We start from the raw sequence: 11466 nt of genomic DNA on the forward strand, positions 1-11466 counted from the left end.
AGCTCAGGCCCTTTGGAGCAGGGGCTGAGCAGCAAATAGTCAATAACGAGCTCAGGCCCTTTGGAGCAGGGGCTGAGCAGCAAATAATCAATAACGAGCTCAGGCCCTTTGGAGCAGGGGCTGAGCAGCAAATAGTCAATAAGCTCAGGCCCTTTGAAGCAGGGGCTGAGCGAGGGGGAAAACTGCCACCCGTGAGTGGGGTGGCAGGGGGGGACACAGGCCCACCCACTCCACTGTGTCCCGGCCCGGGGCCCTAGACAGCGGTCGTCACCGCTGCCGGTCAGTGGGGATCCTGACCGCAACACACTGACATAGGCTCAGTCTGGTCAGCAGCCTGACTGAGGTCGGCTGCCCCCGGGCCACTTCCACTATCCCCCTCTGGTCCTACCTGACCCACGGCGTCGGGTTCCGGGAAGTCCCACTGCATTGGTTGCTCAACCCCCGGGCTGGGGGGTAGATCGGGTAGGTCCTCGGGGAAAGCTGGCCAACTCGGATCCGGGGGTTCCTCAGGATAGCAGCACGGCGATGGGGAGTTTCCTAGCGGCTCCTCATCATAGGTAGCACGGGGAAGCTCCGGCGGGTCTTCCCAGTAGCGGGTCTGGGGTATCTCCGGCCAGTCCAGGCAAGGGCCCGAGGCTCCAGCGACTTCCCCGTCAGGAGTTCCCTCAGGCAGGTCTGCTCCCTGGGGTGGCTGCGGCCTGACTGGGCTGGAAGGCCCTGCTTTTATTCTTCCGGGTCGCCGTCTGACCCTCTGAGGGGCGGGCTCACCACGCTGTAGCCCCGCCCCTTCCTGTGTCCGGGGCTCAACCCTCCCCGGGGAGGAGGGGAGCCACACCGGCCCGCTACAAGGACGTACAAAACGACGGAGCTACAGGAAATTGTGAAGACGTTCCGACAAGAGCCGGGTGAGAACGTCCTAGGCTGGCTGGTCAGAGTGTGGGACAGCGCGGGGAACACTGTCCTACTCCTCCGGATGGAGTTGCAGCAGCTAGGAGTCCTTTCTCAAGACTCACAGGTACGCGCACAGCTGTCAAATCCCCCGCAACCCCAGGAGAACGGGATCGATTTAGAAGCCCCATCCCTGTACCGCTGGCTAGCGGTGGCGGTGGATGTAGCCTACCCATCAGTGGGGGAGCTGGAGGCCCTAGTAACTCCCCGGAAGACCATGATTGAGGGGGTCCGGGCCCTCCGGCAGTTGGGGATGGCGTGGGCCGTCGGGATGGGGGGCACAGAGGGACCCGATGACATTCCGGTGTCTAAATCAACCAAAGCCACCCTCCTACGTTTGGCCCCGGATGAATTGAAGCCCTCCCTCCTTGCAGTTGTTATGGCAGCAGATGGGCGAGTGGGTGAATTGGCTGTCACCTTTACACAATTGGAAACTGCTTTAGCTGGGACACGGCCTCGGGCCGTTCGGGCCTCTAAAGGTCAGCAAGGGAAGGACCCCGCTGGGGGGGGCAGGAAAAAGGGGAGGTGCGGGTACCCCGGAAGATTCTGTGGCAAGACTTGTTGCGAGCTGGTGTTTCCCGGGATGATATTAACGGAAAGCCGACCGTAGAACTATACAAACGGTGGATGCAGCTGCCCCCCTCGAAGAGAAGCGTTGGGGCCGAGGGGGAAAAGGGAGTGGAGCACAGTGACACGAGCGAGTTGCCTCCCCCACCGGCGGAGTGGCGACTCCCGCGACCCTACTGAGGGGGGGGCGGGTCCTCCGCCCCGTGTGTGGCAGCTGTCGCACCTGGGAGGGAGGCGGGGGACCAACGCCCCTACGTACCCCTCATGATACGTTGGCCGAGGGGAGGTGTGCAGCATGTACTGGCATTGATTGATACGGGGGCTGAGGTCACCATTCTACATTCAGCGCAGACTCACGGCCGTGTGGCCCTGGTGAGGGGCCTTGGAGGGGCCGAGATTCAGGCGTATGAAGTTACCGTTACGCTGACTATGGGAAAGGCACCCCCATTCCGAGCCACGATTCTAGCCGCGGCTATACGGGAGTATATTTTGGGTATTGATGTTTTGCGAGGTCGGTCGGTGGATACACAGTACGGTCTGTTTGCCTTCGGCCACCCTCGGTATGTGAACGCAGCGCGAGTGCAAGAAGTGCGACTACTGACTACTATCCTGCGGGGCGCTCCGCGCTGGGAGCCGGTGGTATTACCACCCCCAACCGCCGTGGTTTACAGTAAACAGTACCGTCTCCCTGGAGGGGAGGAAGAAATCACTCAGACAGTGAGCGCCCTGCTAGAAGCCAAGATTATTAGTGTTGTGTATTTGGTTGTCATGGTTTTTGTTGCTATGGCAACTGAGTTAGATTATTATGGGTTAGCTCAGCCGGTTTCAACCGGCTGTGTGAGCTCTCTGTATATCTGTAAATAAAATGGAGGTTTTGGTTAGCTGCCTGCTCTCTGGCCTCAAGTGATTGCTTCCTACACCGGCTGCCCCAAGGATATAACACTGGCGACGAGGATGGGATTCCGGTGCTGCTCCAGTAACAGAAGGAAGTAGAAGTTAAGGTAAAGAACAAACAAAGAAAAAAAGCTGCTTGTTTGCACTGACTGTGAAAGTGAAACTAAAAATCATGGCTACTCTGACCAGGCCCCTGGAGCCTTTTGATGAGAATACAGAGCAGTGGCATGTGTATACTGAGCGTTTTGAGCTTTTTGGTATTGCAAATGACATTACAGAAGCGAAGAAGGTGCCAATATTCTTAACTGTTGTAGGGGCTAAAACCTACTCTCTGCTACACAGCTTACTGCACCCTGTTAAGCCTGAGACTAAATCTTACAGTGACATTGTGGAAATCCTGGGGTCTCATTTCTCCCCAAAACCACTGGTAATTGCTGAAAGATATAGGTTCCACAAAAGAGACCAAAAGGAAGATGAAACAGTTGTACAATTTGTAGCCATTTTAAAAAAGCTAGCAGAACACTGTGAATTTAAAGAGATGTTAAATGATGCCCTGCGTGACAGGTTAGTGTGTGGCCTCTGCAGTGAAGCTATACGGCAGCGCCTACTGACAGAGGCTCAGCTTACATTACAGAAGGCTGTTGATATTGCTGTCTCCATGGAACTGGCTACAAGGGAGGCACAATACATCGGTGCATCCCCTAGGGTGCAAAAAGTGTCACAAGAACTGACCCACAAAATGGTGCAGAGTCAAGAATGTTACCGCTGTGGTAAGCTGGGTCACCAGGCATCAGAATGCTGGTGTAAGGACCTGGTGTGTCGACACTGTGGCAAAAAGGGACACATTGAGTATGCCTGTAAACAAAAGAAAAAGAGGCCTGTGGTCTGGCCGACAAAAAGAGGAACCTTGCATACCCTAGAGCAGACCCAGGATGATCAAGGTGACACCTCCTCACAAGAGGAAGTGCCACTGCATGTTTTGTCTTTGGCAATGGGCTCACATGAATACTGGGTAACCCCGTTATTGGATGGCAAACGTATACGCATGGAACTGGACACCGGTGCAGCCGTCTCACTGATCTCCGAGACTGTGTATAAAGAAAAGCTACAGCATCTTCCGCTTAAGGCGACAAAAACTGTTCTGAAGACGTATACGGGAGAAGCTGTGCCTATGCTGGGCACTATTGATGTTAAGGTGGAGCTCAATGGACAGGTGGCTAAATTGCCACTGTTTGTGGTGAGAGGTAACTACCCAGCCTTAATGGGTAGGTCTTGGCTTGGGAAGATTCAACTGAACTGGGCAGAAGTGCACCGGCTGACTAAAGAAGAAACCAGTATAACCCCTATACTAAGGAAACATGCTGCTGTTTTTGGAGATGATTTGGGAAGTATGAAGGGAATCACTGTGACATTGAACATTAAACCTGGCAGTCCACCAAAATATCTGAAAGCCCGAACTGTGCCATATGCCATCAGGCCAAAAGTTGAAGCAGACCTGGAGCGCCTGGTCACCAATGGAGTCCTAATACCAGTTACCCATAGCTCATGGGCCACTCCTATTGTTCCAATCGTGAAGAAAGATGGCTCTCTCCGGATTTGCGGTGATTTTAAAGTCACTGTCAACCCAGTGTTGTGTGCAGAGCAATACCCGCTTCCCCACATCGATGACCTCTTCGCAGGCCTGGCTGGGGGACAAAAGTTCAGTAAGATCGATCTGAGTCAAGCATATTTACAGATGCACGTCGATGAAAAGTCCCAAGAGCTGTTGACTATTGTGACTCATAAGGGGCTTTATCGATACTGTCGCCTACCCTTCGGAATAACATCTGCTCCCGCCCTGTTCCAGAGGGCTATGGACCAGATCTTGTGTGGCTTGTCAGGAGTTCAGTGCTATCTGGATGATATCCTGGTCACTGGAAGAAATGAAGAGGATCACTTAAAGAATTTAGAGGCTACCCTACAAAGACTGGAAGAGTATGGCCTACGAGTTCGCAAAGACAAGTGTGAATTCTTCAAGCCCTCTGTTGAATATTTGGGACACATCATTGATTCTGCAGGTCTTCATAAGGCCACTGCAAAAGTTAAAGCTATTGTGGAGGCTCCCCCACCTCGAAATGTAAGCCAGCTGCGCTCGTTTCTAGGACTCCTGAACTATTATGGAAAGTTCTTCTCACAGTTAGCCACACTGCTAAAACCACTTCATGAGCTCCTTGGGCAGAACAAGGCCTGGAAGTGGACTGAAGCCTGTGATGTTGCGTTTAACAAAGCTAAGGATGCATTGCTAAATTCTGAAGTTCTAACGCACTTTGATCCATCCTTACCACTGCAATTGGCCTGCGATGCCTCCCCTTATGGAGTGGGAGCAGTCGTGTCACATATTATGCCTTCAGGAGAAGAGAGACCTATTGCTTTTGCTTCACGCACTCTAAGCAAAGCAGAAACTAACTACGCCCAAATCGAACGTGAGGCATTAGGAATTGTTTTTGGAATTCGGAAGTTTCATCAGTACCTGTTTGGACGAAAATTTACTCTTCTCACAGACCATCGACCTCTGACATCAATTTTTGGACCCTACACAGGCATTCCCCCGTTAGCTGCTAGTCGTATGCAACGTTGGGCATTGTTACTTTCAGCACACACATATGAAATCAAATATCGGAAATCCACTCTGCACGGCAATGCAGATGGCCTCTCAAGGTTGCCTTTGCCGGTCAAACACCAAGATAGTGCCCAAAAGGAAATCTTCTACTTTGAACAGGTAGAGAATACACCCATCACTGCTACTCAGATAAAGAAGGCAACTCGCGTTGACCCAGTATTGTCCCACATTATAGACCTGGTGATGCATGGAAAATCTCGACAAACCTCTCCGGTTTCATCCGACCTTGTTCCCTACATGTCCAAGCGGACGGAGTTATCGGTCCAATCTGGTTGTTTGTTGTGGGGGAGACGTGTCATTATTCCACCACCACTGAGATCACAGATGTTAGAACAGCTACATTCCGGTCACTGTGGAATAGTGCGCATGAAGGAAATTGCACGAAGCTATTTTTGGTGGCCTGGACTGGACAGCGCTATTGAAGAGAAGGCAAAAGCTTGTATGTCATGTCAGGGTGTGAGGAATGCACCCCAGTGGGCACCCCTACACCCATAGGACTGGCCTGAAAACCCGTGGCAACGTATTCACGTTGACTTTGCTGGCCCCCTTGAAGGAAGCATGTTCTTGGTGGCAATAGATGCCCATTCTAAATGGCCAGAAGTCTCTATAATGCAGTCCACTTCTGCAGAGAGTACTATCCAAAAACTACGAGGACTCTTTAGTCGTTTTGGTCTGCCAGAACAACTTGTGAGCGACAACGGACCGCAGTTCATTTCTCAGGAGTTTCAAAATTTTATGAAGGCAAATGGGATACACCACATCACGTCAGCACCATATCATCCGTCCACCAACGGATTAGCTGAAAGATTTGTGCAGACAATGAAAACGCTTTGAAATCAGCAAGGGACAACACTCCATTCAAAAGCGTCTGGATACCTTTTACTTTCCTACAGAAACACACCTCATGCTACGACCCACGCATCTCTGGCCTTTCTAATGATGGGACGACAGCTGCGCACTTGCTTTGATCTGCTGAAACCTTCTGAACCCCGACAAATTGTGCAACATCAGCAGCAATATCAAGTCATCAGACGGGCACCCAGAGCAAAAGACCGAACCTTTAGCCCGGGACAGCCAGTTTTGGCTCGGAATTATACTTCCAGAGCTAAATGGGTTCCGCCACAGTCATCACTCAAACAGGACCTGTTTCCTACACAGTCCGGACTGCAGAGAATCTTACCTGGCGGCGACATGTAGATCAGCTGTTGCCAGGTCATGCCAGTCCTCAGGACCCATCTGCAGTTGAGGGGGCTGACTTCACCTCTTCTGGTGAGGGACCGAATCACGAGTCACCTGTTTCTGACTGTTCTCCTCCATTACTGCCGGCGGCTGAGATACCCCTTTGCCCAGCACGAGCTGATACCACCTCCTCACCTGTTCGTGCTGCGGACCCTGAGCCCCTAGTGCTTTCGGGTGCAATAACACCAGAAGTTCGCCGTAATCCACCTAGAGACAGAAGGCCTCCTCATCGGCTGGATCTTTAGCTAGGGCGAACCCACGGTTATGGGGCAAAATAATCCCCAGGGTTTAGCCGGGAATGGAGGCAGTCTACCCTCCTTCTCTAGTCTAGTGTGTGTTTTATTTAGGGGATGTTCTTATTAGGGGGGGAGGAATATGTTGTGTATTTGGTTGTCATGGTTTTTGTTGCTATGGCAACTGAGTTAGATTATTATGGGTTAGCTCAGCCGGTTTCAACCGGCTGTGTGAGCTCTCTGTATATCTGTAAATAAAATGGAGGGTTTGGTTAGCTGCCTGCTCTCTGGCCTCAAGTGATTGCTTCCTACACCGGGCTGCCCCAAGGATATAACAATTAGACCCGCATTGAGCCCCTACAACAGCCCCATCTGGCCAGTGTGAAAGCCGGATGGAACGTGGCGTATGACAGTGGACTATAGAGAGCTTAACAAAGTGACTCCCCCGCTGGCAGCTGTTGTGCCAGATATAGTGACGGTGATAGAGCATATAGCAGCGGCTGCCCAGCCATGGCACGCTGTGTTGGATCTTGCTAATGCCTTTTTCTCAATTGCTATTGCCCCCAGCTGTCAGGACCAGTTTGCCTTTTCGTGGCAAGCTCGCCAGTATACCTTTTGTGTACTGCCCCAAGGATGGAAGCACTCCCCCACAATTTGTCACCAGCTGGTTAGTGCGGATTTGGCCCGAGTGCAATTACCTCCTATGACCCACAGTTACCACTATATCGATGATGTTATGGTTTCTGGCCCCTCCCGGGAGGTAGTAGCCGATGCCTTGTATGCCGTGGCCACCGGCTTGGAAGGACGAGGCTGGACCCTGAACCCACAGAAGATACAGGGTCCAGCTCAGACCGTTCTTTTCTTGGGGATTATGTGGGCAGGACTGGAGCGGCAAATCCCCCAGAAGGTACGGCAAACGGTACAGGGATACCCCGTGCCGCAGACCAAGAGGGAATTACAAGCGTTTCTGGGCCTTTTGGGGTTTTGGCGGGCCTTTATCCCCCACCTCGCATTTCTGATGCGACCGCTGCAGACCCTCGTTCGTAAAGCAGCTCCCTGGAAGTGGGAGCGCAGCCATCAGACCGCGTTTGAGTTGTGCAAGGATGCGTTGCTGACACATGCCCGGCTCCACGCCCCCTTGCCGGGAGTTCCCTTTGAGTTGGAGGTTACCACTGTGGCAGATGTGGCGTCCTGGGGGCTGTGGCAGCCAGTGGGGGCCAGCAGAAAGAGCCAATAGGCTTTTGGTCCCGAACCCTAAAAGGGGCGGAGCCCGGATATACCCCGCTGGAAAAGCAGATTCTGGCAGTTGTGTGGGCGCTACAGGACACCGAGCGCATAACTGGCCCCACGCCAGTAGTGGTGCGGACACCCATTCCTTTGGGTCGTTGGGTGCAAGAGGATCCCAGCCAAGTGCAGACCGGAGTGGCGCAAAGTTCTACTCATTTTAAATGGCAGCATTACCTGCAGAAGCGCATGTTGCTCGGCCGACCCGCGATTTCCACCCCCCATGCTATATTACTGGGGGCAGTTACCTTTGAACATGTGCCCTCCCTCACGGATGATCTGCCCCCCGTGGAAGACCCGGCGCCCCCCTCACCCATAACGGAGGCCCCGTCAGTGGACCAGCTGTCAGCTGAGGAACGATGCCATGTGTGGTTTACAGACGGATCGGCAGCCTACACCGCCCAGGGGACCCGGCGATGGAGAGCCAATGCGTATGCCCCATACGTGGACATTGTGGCTATGGCATGGGGAACAGCCGGCTCCAGCCAGTGGGCGGAATTGAGGGCGGCGACCTTGGCTATTGAAGGGTCCCCGCCACGCGTGTATTTATACACCGACAGCTGGGCGCTGTATAAAGGTCTCCGTACCTGGATAACGGCCTGGGAAGCTAAAGATTGGGAGCTAGCCGGCCGGCCCTTGTGGGGGGCGACACTCTGGCAGCAGCTGTTAGATTATGCCAAGCGAGCCCCTCTGGCTGTACGTCATGTGGATGCCCACACCAAGGCCGACACAACGGAGGCCCACTGGAATGCAGCGGCTGATGAAATGACTCGTAGTGAAGCGGTCCAGATGGCGGAGCGCTACCATGTTGAGGGGGGCCATCGTGGGGCCCATGCGACCCGATACGCGGCATCAAGGCATGGTGTTTGTCTGCCGCTGGCCGCGTGTCGCACCGCCCACGCAAGCTGTTCGGTATGCTCCCGCGTGACGCCCCTGGCCCTTCCAGGGCCAGCTGGCCACATATATCGGGCCACCGGCCCCTGCCAGGACTGGCAGGTAGATTATGTTGGCCCGCTGCCCCGGGAAAGACGTTGGTGTTACGCCCTAACAGCAGTGGATACCTACACCGGAGTATTATTTGTACACCCAAGCGCATCAGCAACGGCGACAACTACACTGACTGCGCTGCAGCAGTTGTGCTCCCGCTATGGGACCCCTCACTCATTGCAAAGCGATCAGGGGACCCATTTTACGGCTCAGGCTGTCCGTACCTGGGCTGCTGATGTGGGTATTGACTGGCACTACCATCTTCCGTATGCGCCGACTGCAAGTGGCCTCATTGAGCGCCTCAATGGGCTTCTGAAGGACCAAATTCGCCATCTTACACCTACTCACATGCTACGAGGCTGGACGGGGGTGTTAGAGCAGGCGGTCTGGCTGCTCAATAATCGCCTGCTGGGGGGAGGCCAAACACCTTTTCAGCGATTAGCGGTGGCCCCCCAGATGCCAACTGTCTTGCGGATGGAACTCCAGAATACACCAGGAGTTGTAGACCCAGCGCAAGGTATAGTGGTGTTGCATGCCCAGAGCCCCTGCGCAGTGCCGGTGGGACACACAGTGACCCCCTGGTCTGACCGATCGCAGTTGTGGTGTACCCCCCCCTGCCTTTTTTATGTATCACCGATTCTTAAGAACATACTGTGCTACCCCCCGTACTGGCTGAGCACTGATCGCTCACTGAGTTGCCTTACGTGTGCAAATGTGGGCACTGAGCCTGTGCAATGGGAGCAAGGGGAGGCGTTATGTAAACTTATTCCGTTACCTCCTGCAGGTGTGGAGTTACAAGCCCCGAGCGATACAGCATGGCACGTCCTAGCGAGCGTGTGGTGGACGGTACCACAGTGCGATCCGCAAGCTGCCGTGGTTCTAGCAACGGGAGATGGCTGGACTTATATCTTGCCAGACGGAGAGGATTATCCCCGAATGGTTTCATTATCGCGCTTGTCACAGCGCTCCTTGTGAGGGGCAGCGCTGCTCAAACTGATACGTTGCCTGAAAATGCTTGGATGGTGTTGGCACGAAGTGCTGTGAATGCAACTGCCTTTTGCCTTCCTCGAGTGTATGCTGTAGGGGCCCTTATGGAAACCTGTTTTGTTGGTGTTTGTACTGATTTGGATGTGTTATGACAACATTCGTGGCTGTTTGCAATTCCCAAAGATTGGTCGTACAAAAATTTGTATGCCCTAGGTCCTGGAGCTGCTACATACACCATGGATGCAAGCATGTATTCTTTTCGCTTAGCCAATGTGACGGCCGCAGGAATGTGTGTGTATTTTGTGAATGCCCGGCATGTGGCAGTGAATCATACCAATAATGAGTTAATTTGCCGCCATAAGAGTGAGGCATCTTTTGCATATGGGCATATGAAATTACCCATGGGCTGGTTTTTGTTGTATGGCCGCACCGCATTTACATATGTTCCTGCCAATAGTTCTGGGGGTCCGTGTGCCATTGGTCGAGTAGCCCCCCTTCTTTTTCCCCATCCGGTGGGGAGCGATAAGGGCCGATACCGTTATCGGCGGGGGAGTATTCCCCTGGATTCCACCTGTAAGGCAGAAGTCACTTTGTTTTCAGAACAAGAGGTGGCAGCCCTTACTTTTACCTTGATTGGCCTCCCAGGCATGGTAGCACATAATTACCATGCTGTAGCACACCTTGCTTGTGTTGTGGCCAAGGCTCTTAATTTAACCTCTACTGCTCTTGCTTTATTGACCCAGGAACTTGGAGAAGTTCGCCGAGGGGTGTTGCAGAATCGCATGGCTATTGATTATTTGTTGCTGCGACATGGTTATTCCTGTATGGATTTTGTTGGTATGTGTTGTTTTAATATTACAGATGTAGAGCCTGCAGTTACCGATGATGTGGAGCGCCTCCAGCGTCTGGCAGACGGCATTCGCCAGCAGCAGGGGGATTCCTGGCTGTGATCCTGGCTGTCCTCGTAGCGTGGATGGACTGACCATATAGTTCAGGGTGTAATACTTGGCATTATATGTTTGTTTAGCCTTGCTTGCCTTTATGTATGCTGCCTGTGTAGTCAACGCTGTTGCGGTATGGCACATGCCCTTGTAAGGCCCTCCTGGTCTTTGGAGTCGCTGGAGAAAGCGAGGGGAGGATTGTAGGAGAGCAGGGAGCTGCGGAAGAAATTGTTACGGCTTAGCTAGGCGTTGTTTATGTTCGCTTTCTCAGCTCCGGTTACTATCGGTCATTATGTATTAGTTTTAGCCAAGTATGACCGATTTAGACCGCCATGTGAAGAGTCCTTGGCGGTGAGCCATGGGAAACAGGTGTGCGGGGTAGAGAGCTACGTTTTATTATGTCTATGCTGCTTTGCTGCTAGTGAGATAAATAGAAGCTTGCTTTTATTAGTTTTGGACTTCGAACCAGGCCGACTTGTAGGGTGCTGGGTTCCCCATATCAGTGGCCGCAACGAGCGGAGTCCCCGTTGCCGGTGTGTCACGGTATCCTTCATTAAAAACCAATTACTCTCAGTGTGGAGTCGGTCTCGTCCTTACAGAGTACCTCGGGCTGATTTGGGCAGCAACAGTCGGTTTGAAATTGCTCACTTGATCCAGCAAACTCATATGTCACATGTACCCTTCATAACCTTATCTCTAGATACAGAGAAAGCATTTGATAGGGTTG

The 11466-nt window shown here is 53.0% G+C and overlaps 1 pseudogene; it reads left to right on the top strand.

Moving 5' to 3' along the window:
* Positions 1 to 973: 973 nt before the first annotated feature.
* On the top strand, positions 974 to 10748 carry LOC120379854 (annotated as a pseudogene).
* The last annotated feature ends 718 nt before the right edge of the window (positions 10749 to 11466 follow it).

Source organism: Mauremys reevesii, linkage group 13 (genome assembly GCF_016161935.1).
Source record: "Mauremys reevesii isolate NIE-2019 linkage group 13, ASM1616193v1, whole genome shotgun sequence".
Taxonomy (NCBI): domain Eukaryota; kingdom Metazoa; phylum Chordata; order Testudines; family Geoemydidae; genus Mauremys; species Mauremys reevesii.